The sequence below is a fragment of the Anabrus simplex genome, chromosome 11 (assembly GCF_040414725.1).
Source record: "Anabrus simplex isolate iqAnaSimp1 chromosome 11, ASM4041472v1, whole genome shotgun sequence".
Taxonomy (NCBI): Eukaryota; Metazoa; Arthropoda; class Insecta; order Orthoptera; family Tettigoniidae; genus Anabrus; species Anabrus simplex.
The window spans coordinates 61,953,836-61,976,374 of record NC_090275.1 but is presented as its reverse complement, the minus strand read 5'-3'; positions in this window follow the sequence as shown (position 1 = coordinate 61,976,374).

The following is a 22,539-nucleotide window of genomic DNA, read 5'->3' as shown; positions in this document are numbered from 1 at the left end:
GTCATGCTTTAGGTTTTCTTCTCGTCCTCCCAGAACCTCTTAATCCTTTCTCTCCTTTTCTCCCGTTCTTTAGATGACCTTTTCAGTATCCTCTTCTCTTGTCTTCCCCACGGGTCTTCTCTCTCCTATTCCCGTACCCTCCTCTGTCATTGAGCTCTGGTTGGTGTATCTTTATTTCTCCAGTTCTCTGTCCCTTCCACCTTGATCCCCATCTCAGTCCAGACAACCCACTTAGTTCCCGTCTTTCCTCTCGTCCTACCTGTTGTCTCCCATACTCTTCCTTTCACCTGCTCTTTTTGGTCCCAGTTCCTTTCTCAGAATTTGTCTTTCTTCTCTCTTCAGTCGCTCTACCCCAAGCCTTCCTAGTGTCATCGTCTCAGCCGCGTATAGTATCGCGTTCCTCACTGTTGCCTTGTGGTGCCTGAGCTTTGCGTCTCTTGATATCTTTCTTTTATTGTACATTTCTCTGGTCGCAAGGTAGGTAGTCCTCATCTTTATCAGTAGGAGAGCAGTGGTGGTACTGGATCATAAGTCAGCATTTTCTTTGCGGTCAGCAACCGAGGTCATTGACCCCGGCCAAGGTCACTGACCCCATGACGTCATGATCACATGACCGTGGCGTCACATTGTTTACAAACAATAGCACGTGGTCGTGACGTCACGGTCACGTGGTCATGGCGTCATGGGGTCAATGTCCTTGGCCGGGGTCAATGACCTCGTGTACTGACTCAGCAGAAAATATGCTGACTCATGATCCAGTACCACCACTGCTCCCCTACTTTTTCACCCTCTCTTATATCCCATTGCTGCTCCTGTTCCTTCCTGTTACATATTCTCCAAGGTACTTAAGCTTTTCTACCTTCTGCACCATGCCTTCTTGTGTTTTCCAACCATCGGTGGTGTTCTGAGTCTTAGTCTTTTCGTAGGCGATCTCTAGCGGTGCCCTTCTGGCTATCTTGCTCATGTTACTGAGTTGTTTCTTTGTATCTTCTTCCGTCTCTCTTACTATGGCTATGTCGTCCACAAAGGTTAGGCAGTCTACGTGTGGCCTGTTATCCTTCTTGTCCCCGACATGTGTCTATGGTATCGCCATCTTTTCATTTGTTGCCCTTCAGTCTGAACTTCATCCAGTAAGATCTTGCATAACATTGGTGACAGTCCCTGTTTGACCCCGGTCTTGATATCAAACACTTCTAACAGTGCACTCCTGAATCTCACCCTTGCCTTTGTGTCTGTCATCATTTCTTTTATCACTTCTCGTGTGGTACCATTTAACCCACTGTTCTTCAGGATCGTACCCAGTGTCTGTCTGTCTGTCTGTCTGTCTGTCTGTCTGTCTGTCTGTCTGTCTGTCTGTCTGTCTGTCTGTCTGTCTGTCTGTCTGTCTGTCTGTCTGTCTGTCCGTCTGTCTTGAAGTTGAAGTCTACGAAGGTTACTACCGTCTTCTTGAAGGCACTCCCTTCTGTATATTTCCATTTGTCTGGTTTACCCAGCATCCGTGAGGGAAAAAGAGAGTTGGCATGACCGATGTTCCAACCCTCGTATATTTGCGACGTTCCATTGCTATGAAAACGTAGCATGTAGTATGACGTTTTCATCAAAACTGATTACTTTTTAAATATTAACCTGGTACTTGGTTTTCACATTGGACAGAGCAAGTAATAGCCTACGTCAGGTTCATTCTTTATTTATGAATAACAGACCGAGTGGACATTCATTGAACGTGGTATATCCATATATGACGAGAATGATTTTATCATATTACAAAAATCGCATTCCTGAGATTAATAATACATCACAACTGTGAATCTTCAGGATTTTTAAAAAATGACATCGCATATACCTTGGATATTATGTGTTGAGAAAACGCATCATCAGGCACTTGGGGTATCACTATTACTGGCATCATGTTTTTTTTAATGTGGTGGTCTAGTAATTAATAAGTTAAGCAAAAGAAAAAAGGAAGTCATCTGCATGCAAGACATGAAGGCCCTTGCAGGAGTAGAAGGTAAAGGCTTCCACTTTTCGTAACCTCGGTAACCACTTGGTGGGAGGGAGTGGTTCGTTCTATTTACCTTTCCACCGGGAAAATACCATGGAACTCATTTTTGGTGCAGGATGAGTAAACCTCCAGCTGTAGAAATCTCGTTTCTGAAATTTTTCGACTTCTTGAATGAAATCAAACACACGTCCTTCCATGTGGAGTGATCTCGCTCTTATCGCCTCAAACAGGCAGCCACGTATTATTACCATGAATATGCTGTATTTGATATCCACCATTAGAAAAATGGCCGGTCCCGCGGTGTAGGGGTAGTGTGCCTGCATCTTACCCGGAGACCCCGGATTCGATTCCCGGCAAGGTCAGGGATTTTACCTGCATCTGAGGGCAGGTTCGAGGTCCACTCAGCCTACGTGATTACAATTGAGTAGCTGTCAGACGGTGAGATGGCTGCCCCGGTCTAGAAAGTCAAGAATAACGGCCGAGAGAATCCGTCGTGCTGACCACACGATACCTCGTAATCTGCAGGACTTGAGGCTGAGCAGCGGTCGCTTGGCTGCCCATGGCCCTTCGGGGCTGTTGCGCCATGGTGTTTTGGTTTGGATTATAGATATGATTTGTACGACTCTTTGGCTAAATGGTCAGCGTTGAGGCCTTCGGTTCAGAGGGTCCCGGGTCCGATTCCCGGCCGCGTCGTGGTTTTAAATCTCGTCTGATTAATTCTTCTGGCTCGGAGACTGAGTATCTGTGCTTGTCCCAACACTTTCCTCTTCATATTCAGACAACACACCACACTGCCAACAAACACGCAATAGTGATTACATCCCTCCACTTAGGTTTGGAGTCAGGAAGGGCATCCGGCTGTAGAACGGGACCAAATCCACTTTGCTGCCCAGGTGAGGGGAAAAGCAGTAGTAGTAGAAGAAGAAGAATAAGATTAGATATATGATTTCTGAAAATGAAATTCTTGTAAGCAAGCAACATCATATTTTTGACAATGTTTAGTTGTCAGAGACTGGCAAAGGATACATAGTTGACTATAAGATTTCCCATAATTTCTGACCTGTACGGTTTTTCTTTTAATTTTGAAGCGACGAAACTTAGCGCTAGCAGACGTATTATTATTATTATTATTATTATTATTATTATTATTATTATTATTATTATTATTATTATTATTATTTCGTTTCGGCCAACTATAACCTATCCTAACCCCATGGCACTACAGCCCTGAAGGGCCTTGGCCTACCAAACGACCGCTGCTCAGCCCGAAGGCCTGCAGATTACGAGGTGTCGTGTGGTCAGCACGACGAATCCTCTCAACCGTTATTCTTGGCTTTCTAGACCGGGGCCGCTTTCTCACCGTCAGATAGCTCCTCAATTCTAATCACGTAGGTTGAGTGGACCTCGAACCAGCCCTCAGATGCAGGTAAAAATCCCTGGCCTGGCCGGGAATCCAACCCGGGGCCTCCAGGTAAGAGGCAAGCACGCTACCCCTACACCACGGCCAACTATGGGCCATGCTATTTCAACAGTGTTTTGTCTTGAGCTTAACACTCGCCCAGTACTCCCACATCCTTCTTCGGCGAGCTTCCTCCCGTTCTTCGGTCCACGTCTTGCCCTCTCCATTTTAGTTGTTTTTTTTTTTTTTTTTTTTTTTTTTTTTTTCGAAAATTCTGTAGTTTCTTCTTTAAAGGGTCACATTGCAAGATTTCATCACGTAAGATCCCCAATTCTTGTACATCCTTTTCCACCTCGCTCAACCTGACCCCATCAGTTTTCTTTTTCAGCAAGTGTGAGTTTGTATTCAGGATAATGGGAATTCGAATCTCACTGTCGGCAGTCCTGAAGATGTTTTTCCATGGTTTTCAATTTTCACACCAGGAAAATGCTGGGGATGCACCTTAATTAAGGCCACCACCACTCCCTTCCCTTCAAGAAGGTTTAATACGCGTCCTATTATAAACCTATGCTTCAGCAGCCTGGACGTTAACTAAGTGGAACCAAAGTAAGATACAAGCAGCTGAGAGAAGCGTGGGAGTGTGTAAACTTCAAGAAGAGATTGATATAGCAAAGCTAAAATAGTTTGGACACGTGATGAGAATGCCAAAGAGAAAATTCATGGATACAGTGGCTGGAAAGAGGCCTAGGGGCCGTCCTAGAATAAGGTGGAGGACCTCTGTTGTCGACTGTATTGCAAATAGAGGAGTCGATAAAAATAAAGTACTATAAGAGGAATGGTGGAAAGATAGAGTAAGGTGGAGGGCTTTGGTACACTACCCTACCCAGAGACAATCTGGAAAAGGGAATGGATGGAGAAGAAGAAGAAGAAGAAGAAGAAGAAGAAGAAAGAAATCCTTCTTGTCTCAATAGTGTCTGGTTTCTCTCCATATTCAGATATACTGTAGTTCATGATTGTGGCTTCTCATATTTTCTCCATTTTCCTTTACTGGGCCCAAGATTTTCCCTACAATCTTCCTTTCTTTGGCTTCTAGTTGTTCTGCCAGAGCTATCTAATTTATTGACAGGCATTCTGTTGTATATAAAGATTCAGGTCGAATTACTGTACAGAAATGTCTGAGCTGGAATTTAAAAGAAGATATTGACCGTTTGTTATAGATTATTATTATTATTATTATTATTATTATTATTATTATTATTATTATTATTATTATTATTATTATTATTATTAGCGACCGATTTGGCCATGCAATTAGGGGCGCGTAGATGTGAGCCTGCATTTGGGAGATAGTGGGTTCGAACCCCACTGTCGGTAGACCTTAAGATGGTTTTTCGTGGTTTCCCATTTTCACACCAGCCAAATTCTCGGGCTGTATCTTAATTAAGGCCACGGCTTCCTCCTATCAACTCATATCCATTTCCTATCCCATCAGCACCATAAGGCCTATCTGAGCGCACACCTGAGAGCTCGCATCCGGGAGATAGTGGTTTCGAACCCCACTGTCGGCAGCCCTGAAAATGTTTTTCCGTGGTTTCTCATTTTCACACCAGGCAAATGCTGGGGCTGTACCTTAATTAAGGACATGGCTGCTTCCTTCCCATTCCTAGGCCTTTCCTGTCCCATCGTCGCCATAAGACCTATCTGTGTCGGTGCGACGTAAAGCCAATTGTAAAATATTATTATTATTATTATTATTATTATTATTATTAATCTTATTATTAATGTTAATTCCTACGTAGAAATTATTGCATTTTTGTTTTAGGAAGCAAGCCAAATGACACAGAATAATACACCGTAAACATTTTAATGAAAGATGATTAATGTTTGATCAAATAAATCACATTAATCGTTTTTTAATATAGGGTACAATTGACCTCGCAGTGCTTCCACTTACTTGTGCCAGGCCCCTCACTTTCATCTATCCTATTCGATCGCACTTGGTCAACGCTTGTTCTTTCCTGACCCCGAAGCTATTAGGTATTTCATTTTCACGCCCTTCGTGGCCCTTGTCTTTCTTTGGCCGATATCTTCATTTTTCGAAGTGTCAGACCCCTTCAATTTTTTTCTCTCCGATTAGTGTTTTATAGAGGATGGTTGCGCAGTTGTTCTTCCTCTTAAAACAGTAATCATCACCACACCACCACCTGTCCTTGAGTGACTGAATGATCTGTTTGATTTCTTCTTTCGTGGGACGAAATCAATCTGGGTGACCGTGTACATAATCCTCAAAAGGGAATGTGGACTTTGGAGTCTCGCAGTTGAGAAGGGGTTCGAAGTAATTCTCCAGAATCTGGTAGTTATCCTAATCATTTTACCATTGTTTTATTTATATAGCTCCCTCTCCCTACATGTCCTTGACTAATGTTAAGCTGTATTAATGGACATAATTCAAGACAATAATAAGAAGCTAGGCTGAAATTTAATTAGCTGCAATACATTTATTTTTAATCTACCTTATGATACTCATGCCTTGTTACAAGAAACTGTCATGGCTTCCCGTGTAAGACCGTCATCAACTGCACTCATTAGCCCTTCTCCACGGAATATACAATTCATATAAATAGACCAAATTTTCTTCACACTTTAAGCTCCTCTCATCAAATTATCACCACAGTATACAATACGTTCCTCTCTTACTATACTGTTACGAATAAAACAGCGTATCTTTTATTGCTCTAATTTCCATCAAGATGTCGCAATAAATGCACGCACACACAAACACACACACACACACACATATGTATACCGGTATATAAAAACACACATAATTCTGTTAAACCTTGAACTGCCACACGTACTAATTGCTGCCTGTTTACAAGTCACTCTTCTTTTTACACAGTAGGCGGTCCGCCCGGTTGGTATTACCTGGAGACGGCTATAATTCTATTCACTGGTTCGCGTGACTTTCACTTGCGCTCTCAAGTTAGGCACCCCTTATAGCAGCTGCGTGCAGACCGCTAAATTTTAACATAGGAATGCTGGCTACACAAGACACGATGACTGTTCGTTGGTTTGACTCCAGTGAGGTACACAGTCACATGCAGTGAACAACTAAGCAGCAACAGCTCAAGAGTATTCAACAGCAGGGCAATACTCACAATAGCGACTGTTAACGCAGATCCAATTACGCTCACGATAACTGCTCCAATCGCTCACTCACGATGATTCTCAGTGTACAGAAGTACACACACACAGTACTCTAAGGCAGTACACACACAGTATTTTGTCTCGTACGCCGTCTTCAGTCCAGCTGTGCATTCCTCGTTGGGACACTAGCGACAGCCAAACACCTCTGTCGCTAGTGACTCCACCACGGAGTCCAACACTGGCCGACTGTCCGCGGCTAGCCTCCTTTTTTATAGTTTGGGTGATATGTACCAGAATATTCGCGATGTACTTAGGGACGGAACATTCTCGTTGTATCTCTCAGAAATTCACAGGTAAACCAGCCGACGAGAACAATACACGGAAAGGCCAGACCCATCCCACACGTTATCTGGGAGATCCACGCTCATCTGACTCACTACCCCTTCCAGGAAGTACCGAAGGGAGCTACCTCAGGGCTGGTACGTAATAATACCTTTTACGCTGTAATACTATCTACAACCGCTCTTTAGCAATCTTTGCTGTCTGGTCATGAAATTTCCTCCCTGTCAACATTAGGGGCGTGAATTCCCATAAGAAATTTAAGGCGAACTTGCGTGATTCATCAAACTGACTCAAAGCGATGATCGAGGTATGAATGTGTGAGGGAATGAAAGAGATTATTTACCGAGCAAGTGATCGCGCGGTGTCGCTTTCGGAGACAGTTGATTCGTTGATGAACACACACTGAATGTGTCATCAGAGAAGACATTTTGACATTCGAAAATCCGACAACCTCTACACGGTTTAAAACCGCGGGCGTCGATACTCCACCAATGCGTCGGCACTTCCAGAGTGGGTTTTGACCTATAGGTGGCCATGGCTGGTCCGTGGTTCGACGGCTCACGCCTCTCTATTCGGGAGGTGGAGAGGGGCAGGTCCCCACTGTCGGCTGTCCTGAGAATGGTTTTCCGTGGTTTTCCATTCTACTGCACTAAAGCGAATGCCAGGACAGTTCCTAGTATAGGCCATAGCCGTCAACCTTCTCACCTTCTCCGAAAATCACCTTCACCGTATCATATCTCTCTCGCCTGAGAGACGGTCGTTACTGTCTAGGAGGCCCGCAGTCCCCTTCAGGGACAGAATGAAAACGTTTTAGTAGTAGTAGTAGTAGTAGTAGTAGTAGTAGTAGTAGTAGTAGTAGTAGTAGTAGTAGTAGTAGAACTCCACCACTCTTCTACAGAGGGCTATGACTTAGCCGCTAGGATACGAAAACATTTCAACATACAAACAATATAACAAGTAGTTGTAGACGACGAAAAGGCATTCATTCTCATCAAGTTAAATTTATCACAGAATAGAAAAATATTAGCACGCGGTGCTGGAACAATCGTCTGATATTTATCGTCATTGTATGACAAAGCTATCCGCTAATTATGTTTGCTTTGCTGCGGTTCTCTATTGATTAAGCTCGCATGGATGATGGGACAAACATGAATGTATGCATGTATGTACGAACGTGTTGACAAAATGTGTATAAAGTCGCAAAGAGTGGCTGTGTTGGGTAATCACCTGGAACATCACCAATATTTGCGCCATTTGTTTTCCTTCGCCAATGTTTGATATTCCTTCTCTTACCAACACTGTTTCTCTTTCCCTCTCTCTCCCTTTTTCCAAAAAATTAGTAGAATTACATTTACATAGAATGCAATTTAGCATTCAAAATGAATCGTTCCTTTCCCTCCCACAAAATTAGAAGGTAAACATCCCTTCGGAAAATAATAATTTCTACATAGTAAGGCTTTAAAATCTAGTGTGACATTACCACGATCAATCTAGGCAGCATTCATTTTTGTTCCTATTCGCAAGGATAGGGACTGATTGGTTTTACAGTAGTGGCGATTGTGAATTAGAGTGGAGGGGTCACAAAATTTTATAGACAACAAAAATGGCCGGCGTGGGGAATGGGACGTATACCGTACATCAAAACCGAAAAAAAAAACTACAAAATGTTAAATACTTTGATGCTCCCTGAGCGAATTTCGACTCAGAGGTAAAGGTTGACAGTTTAACAACTTAAGTGCGCTAGGCCTAATAATAGTTTGAGATTTTGTTTCAGTGCTATAAAGAAAACTTTCACCAAAGGAACAATTATTACACATGTATTAGAATTAAATACCGGGTGAGCAGAATAAAGCGGAACCGCTCCATTCTGTGCGCGAGGATTCCTGAATGAGTGAGTCGGCCGATGACGAAATACAGTGCCGGATGTACTCAAGGCTGCGCTATCAGTCTTTGTTGAACGTTTGCAAAGGTGGCGTGTGTTTTGTTAGTGACATTAGTACCGAGTGTGAATTCAGTGAAATGGCTTATGTGGCTTAAGTCGTGTATCGGTATTCTGTTCCCCAAAGAGTATTCATTTGTGATTCATACGTCCGTACAGAAAGTGCGAGGGCAATAAGGAGATTATTATTTTCAAGAGAAGTTTCCTGATGTTCAAATTCCAGGTCGGACTTCGATTCATAGATTAGTAACTAAATTACGTAAGACGGGAAGTCTTCTTGACAAGAAACATAATAAACCATGTACAGTACTCACACAAGAAACTGTAGGTAACATTGGTAACGCTCTGGAAAGGTCTCCTACAATCACTTCGACAGCTCTGCACTCTGACCGGCCAACCAAGCAGAGGAGGGGTGGCCACAGTAGTTCTCGTAATGTCTCAAATGATAGTCGTTGATAGCCAAGAGGAGGTGACAAGCCTTGAGAATTCTTACAGTTTCTCATCTAAGTGCAATTCATAGCCAAGAGAAGGTCACACACAATGAGAATTCTCCTAATTTGTCAGCTGACAATACGTGACACCAAGGGAAAATGAGAGATTTGAGAATTCTCGTACTTTCTCAGCTTATAGTAGGCCTAATATAGCCAAGAGAAAGTGACCAGCCCTGCGTATTCTCACAGATTCTCAGCTGAGTGTAGTTCATAGCCAAGAGAAGGTGACACGCTTCCATCTTCCTTGTCTATCCCTTCCAATCTTTCCACACCACCCATAAGGCCCCTGTTCAGCATAGCAGGTGAGGCCGCCTGGGCGAGGTAATGGTCATCCTCCCCAGTTGTATCCCCGACCCAAAGTCTCATGCTCCAGGGCACTCCCCTTCAGATGGTAGAAGTGGGATCCCTCACCGAGTCCCAGGGAAAAACCAACCCTGGAGGGTAAACAGATTAACAAAGAAAGAAAAATAAATACATTTTTTCAAATTACTTATCTGTATGACCAACTCTCTAACGCTCATACACACGGTTCGAGGGCTAGTACGGGGTCCACTCAGCCTCGGGAGGTCGACTGAGTAGAGGTGGGTTCGATTCCCACCTCAACCATCCTCCAAGTAGTTTTCCGAGGTTTCTCACTTCTCCTCCAGACATATGCCGGAATGGTACCTAACTTAAGGAACCGCGGGCGTGCCTGTCTCTTACCCGGAGGCCCTAGGTTCGATTCCCTACAAGGTCAGTTATCTTTACTTGGATCTGAAAGCTGGTTCGAGGTCCACTCAACGTACGTGACTACAAGTGAGAAGCTATCTGACGGTGAGATGGCGGACCCGGTCTAGAAACCCAAGAATACCGGGCGGGAGGATTCGTCGTGCTGACCACATGCCACCTCATAATTTGCAAGTCTTCAGGCTGACCAGCGGTCGCTTGGTTACACCATGGACCTCCGAGCCATGATTTTGGAAAAGCAATGACAATCCAAGGAGAGGAAATCAAAACTCTGAGATTTGCCGATGATATTTTATCTGAGTCTGCAGAAGATACGACAAATTCGATATTTTACCTATATAAGCCTATGCTAATGTACCAAAGGACCTAAATCTAGAGTATGGATAGGGCTGTTCAAATTTATTGTATACAGGATTATCCGCAAGTCTCAAAAGGTACGCGATACAATATTTGGTTCTGATTGGTGGAACGGGAGATACAGTCGCTCGCATAAGTATTCGTCCATATGTACTTTTCATATAGTGAACACTAAAACTGCATTACAAGGCTTCGGATACGTTCAGAAACAAATACGCGGTGAATATGCAATATATATGTACTATAATACCGGCAGAATATACCTCTTGCACGTCAGTACTCTTTAATAATAAAGAATGAGTGAGGTTGGGCTAGGAAATGGCAACGCAAAGGTATTCGTCCGCCTTGTGCATTATCTTGTGTAACGAACACAGCATTGAGGATGGGGGACACATCACCAAGCTCAGTCCATCAGTGATACGGACAGTATCGGTGAGACAACATCTAATGCATGCCCCGAGTACGATGGGAAAAATACGGAAACGAACTATTGTTGAACGCCAACGAATTATCCAACTCCACATACACTGACTGACAGTGACAATGCAACACCAAGGAGGAGTGGTTCAAAAGGGATGAAAGTTGGTGAAAAAACAGAGACGGCACGGATGAATAATTGATGTTTATTTCAAACCGATATGCAGGTTACAAAATGCGCACGGCATCGACTCAGTAGGATGTAGGACCACCGCGAGCGGCGATGCACGCAGAAACACGTCGAGGTACAGAGTCAATAAAAGTGCGGATGGTGTCCTAAGGGATGGTTCTCCATTCTCTGTCAACCATTTGCCACAGTTGGTCGTCCGTACGAGGCTGGGGCAGAGTTTGCAAACGGCGTCCAATGAGATCCCACACGTGTTCGATTGGTGAGAGATGCGGAGAGTACGCTGGCCACGGAAGCATCTGTACACCTCGTAGAGGCTGTTGGGAGATGCGAGCAGTGTGTGGGCGGGCATTATCCTGCTGAAACAGAGCATTGGGCAGCCCCTGAAGGTACGGGAGTGCCACCGGCCGCAGCACATGCTGCACGTAGCGGTGGGCATTTAACGTGCCTTGAATACGCACTAGAGGTGACGTGGAATCATACACAATAGCGCCCCAAACCATGATGCCGCGTTGTCTAGCGGTAGGGCGCTCCACAGTTACTGCTGGATTTGACCTTTCTCCACGCCGACGCCACACTCGTCTGCGGTGACTATCACTGACAGAACAGAAGCGTGACTCATCGGAGAACACGACGTTCCGCCATTCCCTCATCCAAGTCGCTCTAGCCCGGCACCATGCCAAGCGTGCACGTCTATGCTGTGGAGTCAATGGTAGTCTTCTGAGCGGACGCCGGGAGTGCAGGCCTCCTTCAACCAATCGACGGGAAATTGTTCTGGTCGATATTGGAACAGCCAGGGTGTCTTGCACATGCTGAAGAATGGCGGTTGACGTGGCGTGCAGGGCTGCCACCGCTTGGCGGCGGATGCGCCGATCCTCGCGTGCTGACGTCACTCGGGCTGCGCCTGGACCTCCCGCACGTGCCACATGTCCCTGCGCCAACCATCTTCGCCACAGGCGCTGCACCGCGGACACATCCCTATGGGTATCGGCTGCGATTTGACGAAGCGACCAACCTGCCCTTCTCAGCCCGATCACCATACCCCTCGTAAAGTCGTCTGTCTGCTGGAAATCCCTCCGTTGACGGCGGCCTGGCATTCTTAGCTATACACGTGTCCTGTGGCACACAACAACACGTTCTACAATGACTGTCGGCTGAGAAATCACGGTACGAAGTGGGCCATTCGCCAACGCCGTGTCCCATTTATCGTTCGCTACGTGCGCAGCACAGCGGCGCATTTCACATCATGAGCATACCTCAGTGACGTCAGTCTACCCTGCAATTGGCATAAAGTTCTGACCACTCCTTCTTGGTGTTGCATTTGCTCTGTCAGTCAGTGTACTTGGTAATTCGTGAAGAGTAATTGCTGAAAAATACGAATACCACGAACTACAGTCCAAGTATCATTGAACGATACAAGACCAGTGCAACTTAATCAATAGAGCAAGAACTGGGTGGTCGAGGAAGCTGACAACACGCGAAGAGCGAAGCATAATACGCACCGTCCAGAAAAATCCCCATGTGTCTGGACCTGTGCTTCGAACAGAAGTACAAACCTCCACTGGGAAGAACATCAGCACCGACACCGTACGACGTGTGTTACACAGAGCTGGTTTGCAGGGGCGTACAAGCTGGAAGAAGCCCTGGATAAGTGAGGTGAACCATAAGAAGAGGCTGGCGTTCGCCAAACAGTACGTTATGAAGCCACCAGCATTATGGAAACGCTTGTTGTTTACGGACGAGAGCAAATTCTGTTTATTCATTTGCTCTGGAAAGCGACGTGTATGGAGAAAAAAGAACGCCGAGCTCCAAAGTCAAAATCTGCAACCAACCGCAAAATATAGAAAAGGTTCCATGATGGTATGCGGATGTATGGCGGCGGCTGGGGTAGCCAACTGCCATATAATACCTGAACGGATAAATAAGATGGTATATTTGAGTATATTAAAGCAACACTTAACACCCAACGTGGCAAAATTAGGTCTTAGTTGTGGGTACTTCTTCCAGCAAGATAATGACCCTAAGCACACTGCTCGTGTTGTTAGAGAATGGCTACTCTACAATACACCTCATGTGCTGCAGACACCACCCCACTCCCCAGACTTAAACCCCATATATCATTTATGGGCGGAATTAAAATGTACACTGATCAAGCAGCGTATTCCAAATAAAAAAGTTCTCAAGCAATACTTCATGGAAGAATGGCACGAAATAGGCCCGGAAGTGACAGAAAAACTGGTGACATCCATGCCGAAAAGCATTCAAGCCGTGATTGGTTCCAAAGGACGTTCGACACACTACTGATATTTAGAAAACGACTGAATATTCCTTGACTTCTTATTGTGTACGAATACTTTTGCAACGTGACTTTTCTGCAAGCAGTATGATTGTTTTTTGTTTGTTCCAAATGCCAGTGCTTAGGGTACTATAAGTAATGTCCTAGCTGCCTCTGTGGATCAGCGGTAGAGTGTCGGCCTCCGGATCCCAAGATAGCGGGTTCAAACCCGACAGAGGTAGTCGGATTTTTGAAGGGCGGAAAAAAGTCCATTCGACACTCCATGTCGTACGATGTCGGCATGTAAAAGATCTCTGGTGACACATTTGGTGTTTACCCGACAAAATTAAATCTCAGCCATAGACACCCAAGAGAGTTTCGGTTTACTCGGCCTGCCATCTAGTGGGGGCCTAGAGTAAAACGGGACGTCGAAATTGACGAGCAGACAGCCAGATGGCGTCAAATTGAAATGTCTGCACACGGTAGCTGAGGCCATACGATTATTATTATTTATTAGTAATGTCCTCAGATGTTCAGATGGCAAATGAAACATACGATTACTTGTTTGCAATGAACTTCTTTATTACATTGGTGCTATTGGCTATTGTCCTCACATGAAGAGCGCGGACGAATAATTTTGCGAGCGGCTGTATATGGGATTCAGGAGGTTAAATGACTGTATCGCGATTGACTTGTCTAAAGCATTTGATAGGGTGAATCATGGGAGACTACTGGCAAAAATAAGTGCAACTGGACTAGACAAAAGAAAGATTGAATGGGTTGCAACATTTCAAGAAAATAGATCTCACAGAATTAGAGAAGGAGAGGCTTTATCTGACCCTGTAATAATTATGAGGGGAATTCCTCAAGGCAGTATTATTGGACCTTTATGTTTTCTTATATACCAGGTGGCTCCCGAACGCCGTACTTTCTACTTATAAATGTCCCGCACGCACAAATATTGAATGGGAAGTCTGCCATCTGAGTTTCACATGGGCACTCCTGCCAGCGGGCAGGTTATATCAGAATATGTAGAGATAAGGACCGCACTGTCGCTCGCAGCATGTTACTCAGCGCTACCGGTCTAATGCATCCCTTGTATTTTTTTTGCTACTTGTTTTACGTTGCAGCGACACAGAGAGGTCTTATTGCGACGATGGGACAGGGAAGGGCTAGGAGTGGGAAGGAAGCGGCCGTGGCCTTAATTAAGGTACAGCCCCAGCATTTGCCTGGTGTGAAAATGGGAAACCAAGGAAAACCATCTTCAGGGCCGCCGACAGTGGGATTCGAACCTACTATCTCCCGAATACTGGATACTGATCGCACTTAAGCGACTGCAGCTTTCGAGCTCGGTCATCCCTTGTTATTAGTAAACCTCGTGTTCCAACGCATATTTCTAGGCTGGTGGATGGTACAGCCGCACTATATTTACTGTCTGCATATCGGTAATGGCTAGTGTGTTCAGCAGCGAAGAATACACAGACATCATTTTAATCTGAACAACCTGGTCAGAATGCAGCCGAAGCTCCAAACAGACGTATGCCTTCTACACACGTATTTCGCGAAACAGTATTAGCTTTTGATTGATTGATTGATTGATTGATTGATTGATTGATTGATTGATTGATTGATTGATTGATTGATTGATTGATTGATTGATTGATTGATTGATTGATTGATTGATTGATTGATTGATTGATTGATTGATTGATTGATTGATTGATTGATTGATTGATTGATTGATTGATTGATTGATTGATTGATTGATTGATTGATTGATTGATTGATTGATTGATTGATTGATTGATTGATTGATTGATTGATTGATTGATTGATTGATTGATTGATTGATTGATTGATTGATTGATTGATTGATTGATTGATTGATTGATTGATTGATTGATTGATTGATTGATTGATTGATTGATTGATTGATTGATTGATTGATTGATTGATTGATTGATTGATTGATTGATTGATTGATTGATTGATTGATTGATTGATTGATTGATTGATTGATTGATTGATTGAAAGGTGTATTTTTGTACCGGGTGGGAAAACTAAACGTGCCCAGAAATATTTATAAGACTCATGCGGAACTGATCCTTATTAATGAACAGGAGAACTGCCCAACACAGGAAATATTGGAAACCGTGATTTCGATGGACCAATCGTTTGCTGTCACATGTCGGCGCGTGCGCATCTTCTGAGTACGTCACTGTTTCATTATGTGCGACTGAAAGAGAGGAGCAGACGTGTCTAATGACCATTTGAATGGAGCACAAAAGGGTATAACCTCCAGCAAAATCTGCAATGCAAAATTTAGTGGCAAAATGACGTGAAACGGGCTCTGTAGCGTATAAAGCCATAACTATCCGAAAAGAGTTCGAATATTTCGAGTGAAGGAAACCCTGGAACGAAATCCGACGAAATCTCCACGCCGTTTATCTGTGCAAGTGGGAATTAAGGCAGCGTCGTGCGAAATTAGCAAAAATGACCTGCATCTGTATCCTTACAAATTTGCTATTGTGCATGCGTTAATGCGTCCAGACGAACCTTCGCGTGTTGAGTTCTGCCAGTGGCTTATGAGTGAAGTAGATTCAAAACTTTTGGATCCTCAGTTTTTCAGTCCTTCAGAGGAGATGTTCATTGCCAGTTTTATTTTGCCCATCCTGTATAAGAAACGGACAGGCAGATATTCTGCTTTACACAGTATAAATAGACAGACTAGATGTAGTAGATCCTACCCATCGTTGACGAGATAATCACACAGGATGTATAAAGTTACACAACACCGCAGCTACTTTCCACCAATATTCAGACATGCTGTTTTACTTGGGACGCAGCAGTAATCCCATCTATCGGAGATGAGTGGCAGCTGAAGAGACAAATCACATCAGAACAGTGGTCAATGTAATGTTATTGTTGATCAGTTTTATTAGCAGTAGATATTGTAGGCCTTCACGTTTAGTTTTCTTCCGACTCTGGGATATTAGAGCATCTGATGTAAAGGAAGTCCTTCCTTCTTTGATGACTCCCTCTTGTCATATTCTTCAAGTGATCGTTCCTTCATGATTTTTTCTCATTTTTAAAATCATCTTCACAGTTTTCCTTGTCGATACGTACCGATTGTCATGTGGTTTTACACTTTAAGGTAATCATGACAAACTTTTGTTAAGTAATACTTTTCGAAAGGACCAGCACAAGTACAGTAGAACCCCCCTTAACCGAACTTCAATTAACCGAAACCCGGCTTAACCGAAATGCTCTGGCAAAATTGTATTCTAATATTTTGTTTTTACCCTCTCGTTCTTAACCGTCGATATTAGTAATTCTCTTGCTATATATGCTGAGAGCTACTAGGCAAACCCTATTTTTATATTATCACTTATGCCAGAATGCCCGTGTAGCATAAAACAAAACAGTTTATTACCCTCTAGTTCGTTCCATGCTATATTTTTTCTTGAACAAGCAGGAATTATTATTATTATTATTATTACTATTATTATTATTATTATTATTATTATTATTATTATTATTATTATTATTATTATTATTATTATTATTATTATTATTATTATTATTATTATTATTCGTCATGAATATTATGCATACCACTCCGACCTTGACAATGGCAGTTTTGAGAATCGAGTTACAGCAGATGATGGATTCAATGCAATAGAGGTAAGATTGATTTCAATTTTTTTATTAAAATATGGTACCACACGCTTAAATTACAGAACTGTAATAAAAATACTGTATACAGTACAGTATTCAGTTCAGTAGTAACAAAAAAATGGTTTCATTATTTCAGATCGCTTTGTGCTTTGTTGAACAAAGCAATGAATCTACACCAGCTGATGTATCGTTGATTAAACGGTGGTGCGATATAGCTGCACGACAGCACTGCACTAAGAAAATCACCGTTTTTATACAATGAGTGGCATTATGTAAACATTTTAATGTTAATATACCGTATACACCTTTGCATAACAGAGTTTATGCATTTTTATTTCGACATTTAACTTCAGAAAATATTTACCGTGTGTCATCCGAAAAAACGCGTCGACCGAAGTGGCTCCGCTCCCTTTATTTCGGATAAACGGGGTTCTACTGTATTTAAAAAATTATATTCTAGAAACCTTCCCCTAAACTACGCTTTCATCCAGCGTGAATAAAAATTATTTCTACACTAGACTGTAGTGCCTTATTCCAACACTTTTTTTTTTTTTTTTTTTTTGCTAGTTGCTTTACGTCGCACCGACACAGATAGGTCTTACGGCGACGATGGGACAGGGAAGGACTAGGAATGGGAAGGAAGCGGCCGTGGCCTTAATTAAGGTACAGCCCCAGCATTTGCCTAGTGTGAAAATGGGAAACCACGGAAAACCATTTTCAGGGCTGCCGACAGTGGGGTTCGAACCTACTATCTCCCGAATACTGGATACTGGCCGCACTTAAGCGACTGCAGCTATCGAGCTCGGTCCAACACTTTACACACCGACTTTCATTAAATTATGTTCACCCATTTTCTTGTGGTTCAGTGTTGATATGGACTTAGCAACAACAACAAAATCAAAATTCATGAATATCTCTGTTATCATAACTCGTACGATAACAATGTATAAAGCATAAATGATCGGAAATTTAATTCTATATAAATGTAGGGCATATATTATTTATCGATAGGAACACTAATACCATACATATTTGAAAAATTACATTTTAGACCTTCCCCTAAACTACCATTTCACTCAGCATGAATAAAATTATTTATAACATAGATTTTAGCGCCTCATTTTTTGATCATACATACCAATTTTCATTACATTCCCTTCAGACATTTTTTCGTGATGCCCATACATACAGACAGACAGACAGACAGACAAAGAAGACGGAAAATAAAAAAGTTCATTTCCTTATTACTGTGGACACAACCGATATAGAAATGCCATTCTTTTTAAATTCTGAGCAATGTACAGACAAAACTCTTATTTTTCATATATAGATTTAACGTTATTAATCTCCCAGTACCAGTAGTAAATTGCATATTAAAATAGCATCAACTTTTTGTCCTCTAAACCGCAATTTTGTATTGAAATACCTGGTGTAATCCTGCAGAGTGGAAGTGTGGTAACGCCAGTCGGGCTGAATTAATTCCCTGGCTTAATTCAGTGCCATGGTAGTGATACGGGAGTGAAGCGTAATGCGAGTCTGTGGTTGACAGTAGTGGAAACCACGTTGAGCGCAGAGTAATGAAGTGAAGCGTTTGAAGTGGTCCAGAAGGTGTTTTCAGAACTTGTAAATACGTTTGGGATACTGATAAGGAGGGACACTCGAATCTAAAGCTCTCAAACTAAATTCCACATATTACCGTATATTACCAAACCGGGATTCTTAGGTTCGAAGCTATTCTGTGCAAGCCCGTTACTCTCGAAATATCCCTTTATTCTTCATTTTGTGAATCAACGAATAAAATACTTAAGGGAAGTCATGTCTGAAAATTTGAACTTCTACAGTTTACCTCTTTCAAAATCAAATTTAAAACACTAGCACATATTAATAAGATATACCCCCCACACAAAATTTGGAGTTGATTAGTTAAATGGTTGCAAAGTTATTGACAATATTTTTATATGTTGCATGGAAAATGCTCCTAGAGGCACAGTTTTTTTCATTTTTTGGCAGACTTTTCAAAAATAATCATATACTGTATTTAAGAACAACTCCCGGTTTTGCAGTTAGGTATAAACTATTGTGGATATTGATACTGTATAGACTTTTGGGCTTATGCAGTGTCAAGAAAATAGGGTGAAATTCTTTACGTTTCGCTGAGAACTGTGCTCTGCGTCATCAGAAGAAAATATCGACCGCCCAGTAGAAAAGCTTCTTAAATAATGACTTTTTAAATTTAGACGTTATAATAGAAGTGGAAATGGTATTTTCATTCGCCACCAGATGGCTCCCGGACGTCCAAAAAGCCTACACAGTATCATGTCTATAAGTACGGGCCGTGAAAGCATCATTGGCAATAGTGTAGATATTTTTTTCAATTGTTCAATATTCATTCAACAGACAAATCCTAATTTTGTGCTATTTCAGGAGTAAAAATATTGTTAGTAAAATGCAGAACTACTTTTAATTTCTGTACATATTCAATCATTCTCTGAAACTTTCCGGGGAATCCGACAAGAACTTTGTCGCAAGGAGCATTTCATGCATGACAAAGAGCTGAAAACATTTTAAGGTAAATAAAAGTAAAACTAAAAACTAAACTAAACTAAACTAAAGTAAAACTAAAAGTAAACTATAAATTACTCCCTAAAGGCTAGTACACACCTAGCGACAAAGTCGCGGGACATTGTCTGGGGACAGTTGCGAGACGCTGTCCCTAGACTGTTGCGATACAATGTCCCGCGTCCACATCTATAGAGCCAGTTCCACCACAGGAATTGGCGCGAAATGGCGCAAGAAATTGCTTTATGTACTTTTAATGTTGTGAATCTTTTTCTCCATCTCGTGAATGGACATAGTGAACTTTTTAGCCAGACTCTCCATTGCTTCCCTCCTTTTGTCTCTGTTTTTATACTCGGTGTGTGTGTAAATCCTCAATGATTTTTAGAGTAGTTTCCATCGCAAAACAACAGAACACGAAACACAACACCAACACGTGGCGGCTATCTGCACACTGGCATCGGCGTGTCCCGGGACTTAGTCTCGCGACACGTCCAGACTACATCATGTTGCGCAACATTTGTATCATGTATCCCATTTCGAATGGGAGATCTGCGACATGCAACTTTTGTATCGCGACAGTCCCAAACACGGAAAAATTGTCGCAGGACATCCCTGGAACTTGTCGCGGTACACGTGTTCCGCAACTTTGTCGCTTGGTGTGTACTAGCCTTAAGATGTCTTTTTCCTTTTTACGCACAGAGTAGACCTACTACAATGTAAATGTATTCCAGCGGTATTATTAAATTGTTTGTCCGAAATAACTTAGAAAGCTAATTTCGGCTGACAGCACGAAGGAAAAGGGCGTGAGCCTGCTCTATATATTATCGGCACACTCTTTCTGGATAGATTTACACCCTGGTGCTAAATCGGTAAACCTTGGTAATCTTCAAGATTCGTACTGGCAACCTTCGAAACACAAACTATGAATCGCGTATGCATGGCTGTGCGATATCTGGTGTACACTTTACGTACCAGTACTGTTGTTGTTTACACGGCAAAGCCAAACTATAGAATTCATGCTAGGAGCAAGATTCGCATCGAGAAATGTTATTTAATGTGATATAATGTGTGTGTGACACAGTTGTTGGCTTAAAAACGGTTTAGAAACTTCATATCGATCGATCATATTATCGATTCAATTCAGATTTCATTTCCATTCAGTTGGCAGCACTACCGGAACCGGGAAAGCTCCCTCCTCACTCCTCACCCCCGTACACAAATCTATCCAGAAAAAAGTGTGCCGATATTACGTCGAACCGCCACCCTTTAGTCCCGCCATTTAGAGTTTAAAAATTGCGTTAGGAAAACACTGATGACGGGGTTTGAACGAGGAAGAATTGGGTTTTTTAAAGGTTAAAATTGAAGATTCAATTATTGGTAAAAAAAAATCGCAACATTATAGAACCTAAATAAATCCAAGGTTGTAAAATAACCTATTTTGCTTGTCAGAACTAAATACACCTAATTGATCGCATGTAACCTAAACATCTGTATTCTTAATAATTTAAAGTGACGGTGGAGCTCGATAAAATACTATTGCTGTTCACTGCAGCAAAAATATCGGCTGCACTCTTTGAAAGAAAATCTTTACAGCGTTGTGGAATGTAGACTGAAGACGACCGAGCGAGTTGTGAGTTGGTGGTAGTGATTACTGTTTTAAAGGGAAGTACAACTGGGCAACCATCCTCTATTAACACTAATCAGAGGAAAAATGAAGATATCGGCCAAAGAAGGGAGTGAAATTAAAGACTCCCTAGCCCTCGGAACCTAACATGCCGGGGTCGGAAAAGAACAAGAGTTGACCAAAGGAGGTCAGATGGGATAAATGAAAGTGAGGGAGCCTGGCACAAGTAAGTGGAAGCAATGCCAGGACTCAGCTAAGAGCCCGTGGGGCCCCTCTTGGTCGCCTCCTATGACATGTAGGGCTTGCAGTGGGTGTTAATTCTACCGTCCCCACCCATAGAGGGTCGCATAGCTGTGAGCCCGCATTCAAGAGATGGAGGGTTCAAATTCCTTCCATTGGCAACCCTGAAGATGGTTTCCCATTTTCACACCAAGCAAATGCCACACCCGCTACCTTCTCAGTCCTAGCCGTTACCCAAACTTGAGTCGTCGAAAATCTGCGGCGTTAAACTACTAGAAAAAAGAAATACACAGAGGACGACAGTCTATCGGCTTGGCAGACGTGGCACAATCATGTGATGATGATAATAATAATAATAATAATAATAATAATAATAATAATAATAATTTCGTGTGGCTATTTCTAGCCGAGTGCAGCCCTTGCAAGGCAGACCCTCCGATGAGGGTGGGCGGCATCTGCCATGTGTAGGTAACTGCGTGTTATTGTGGTAGAGGATAGTGTTAAGTGTGGTGTGCGAGTTGCAGGTATGTTGGGGACAGCACAAACACCCAGCCCCCGAGCCACTGGAATTAACTAATGAAGGTTAAAATGCCCGAACCGGCCGGGAATCGAACCCGGGACCCTCTGAACCGAAGGCCAGTACGCTGACCATTCAGCCAACGAGTCGGACACAATCATGTGATCATGACATGGTTCTCTCCGTCTAAGGCGTGAGAAATTTGACTGTAAATGCAAAGAAAACACTACATTCAGGGCAAGCCACACAAAAACTGTATTACTCGTAATAAATGTCAGCGTATTAGATCATGTTCAGTACATATAGTACACCGTCTTTGCACCTCGAAATACTCTTATGTGACCAATCAATCAATCAATCAATCAATCAATCAATCAATCAATCAATCAATCAATCAATCAATCAATCAATCAATCGTTGTGATTCGAGCCACGGCTGCCTCGCTGAGAAATCATTGCTACCGTTACTCGACTATCAATCTCCTTTTCCAGATCGCTGGCACTGTGACGACCTCCGGATCCGAAGAGCTTAGCTTCAAACCCGGGAGAGGTAGTCGGATTTTTAAAGAAGAGAAATAATTATATTCCCCACTCCACGTCATACGATATCGATTTATACAAAAATCGAATGATGATATGT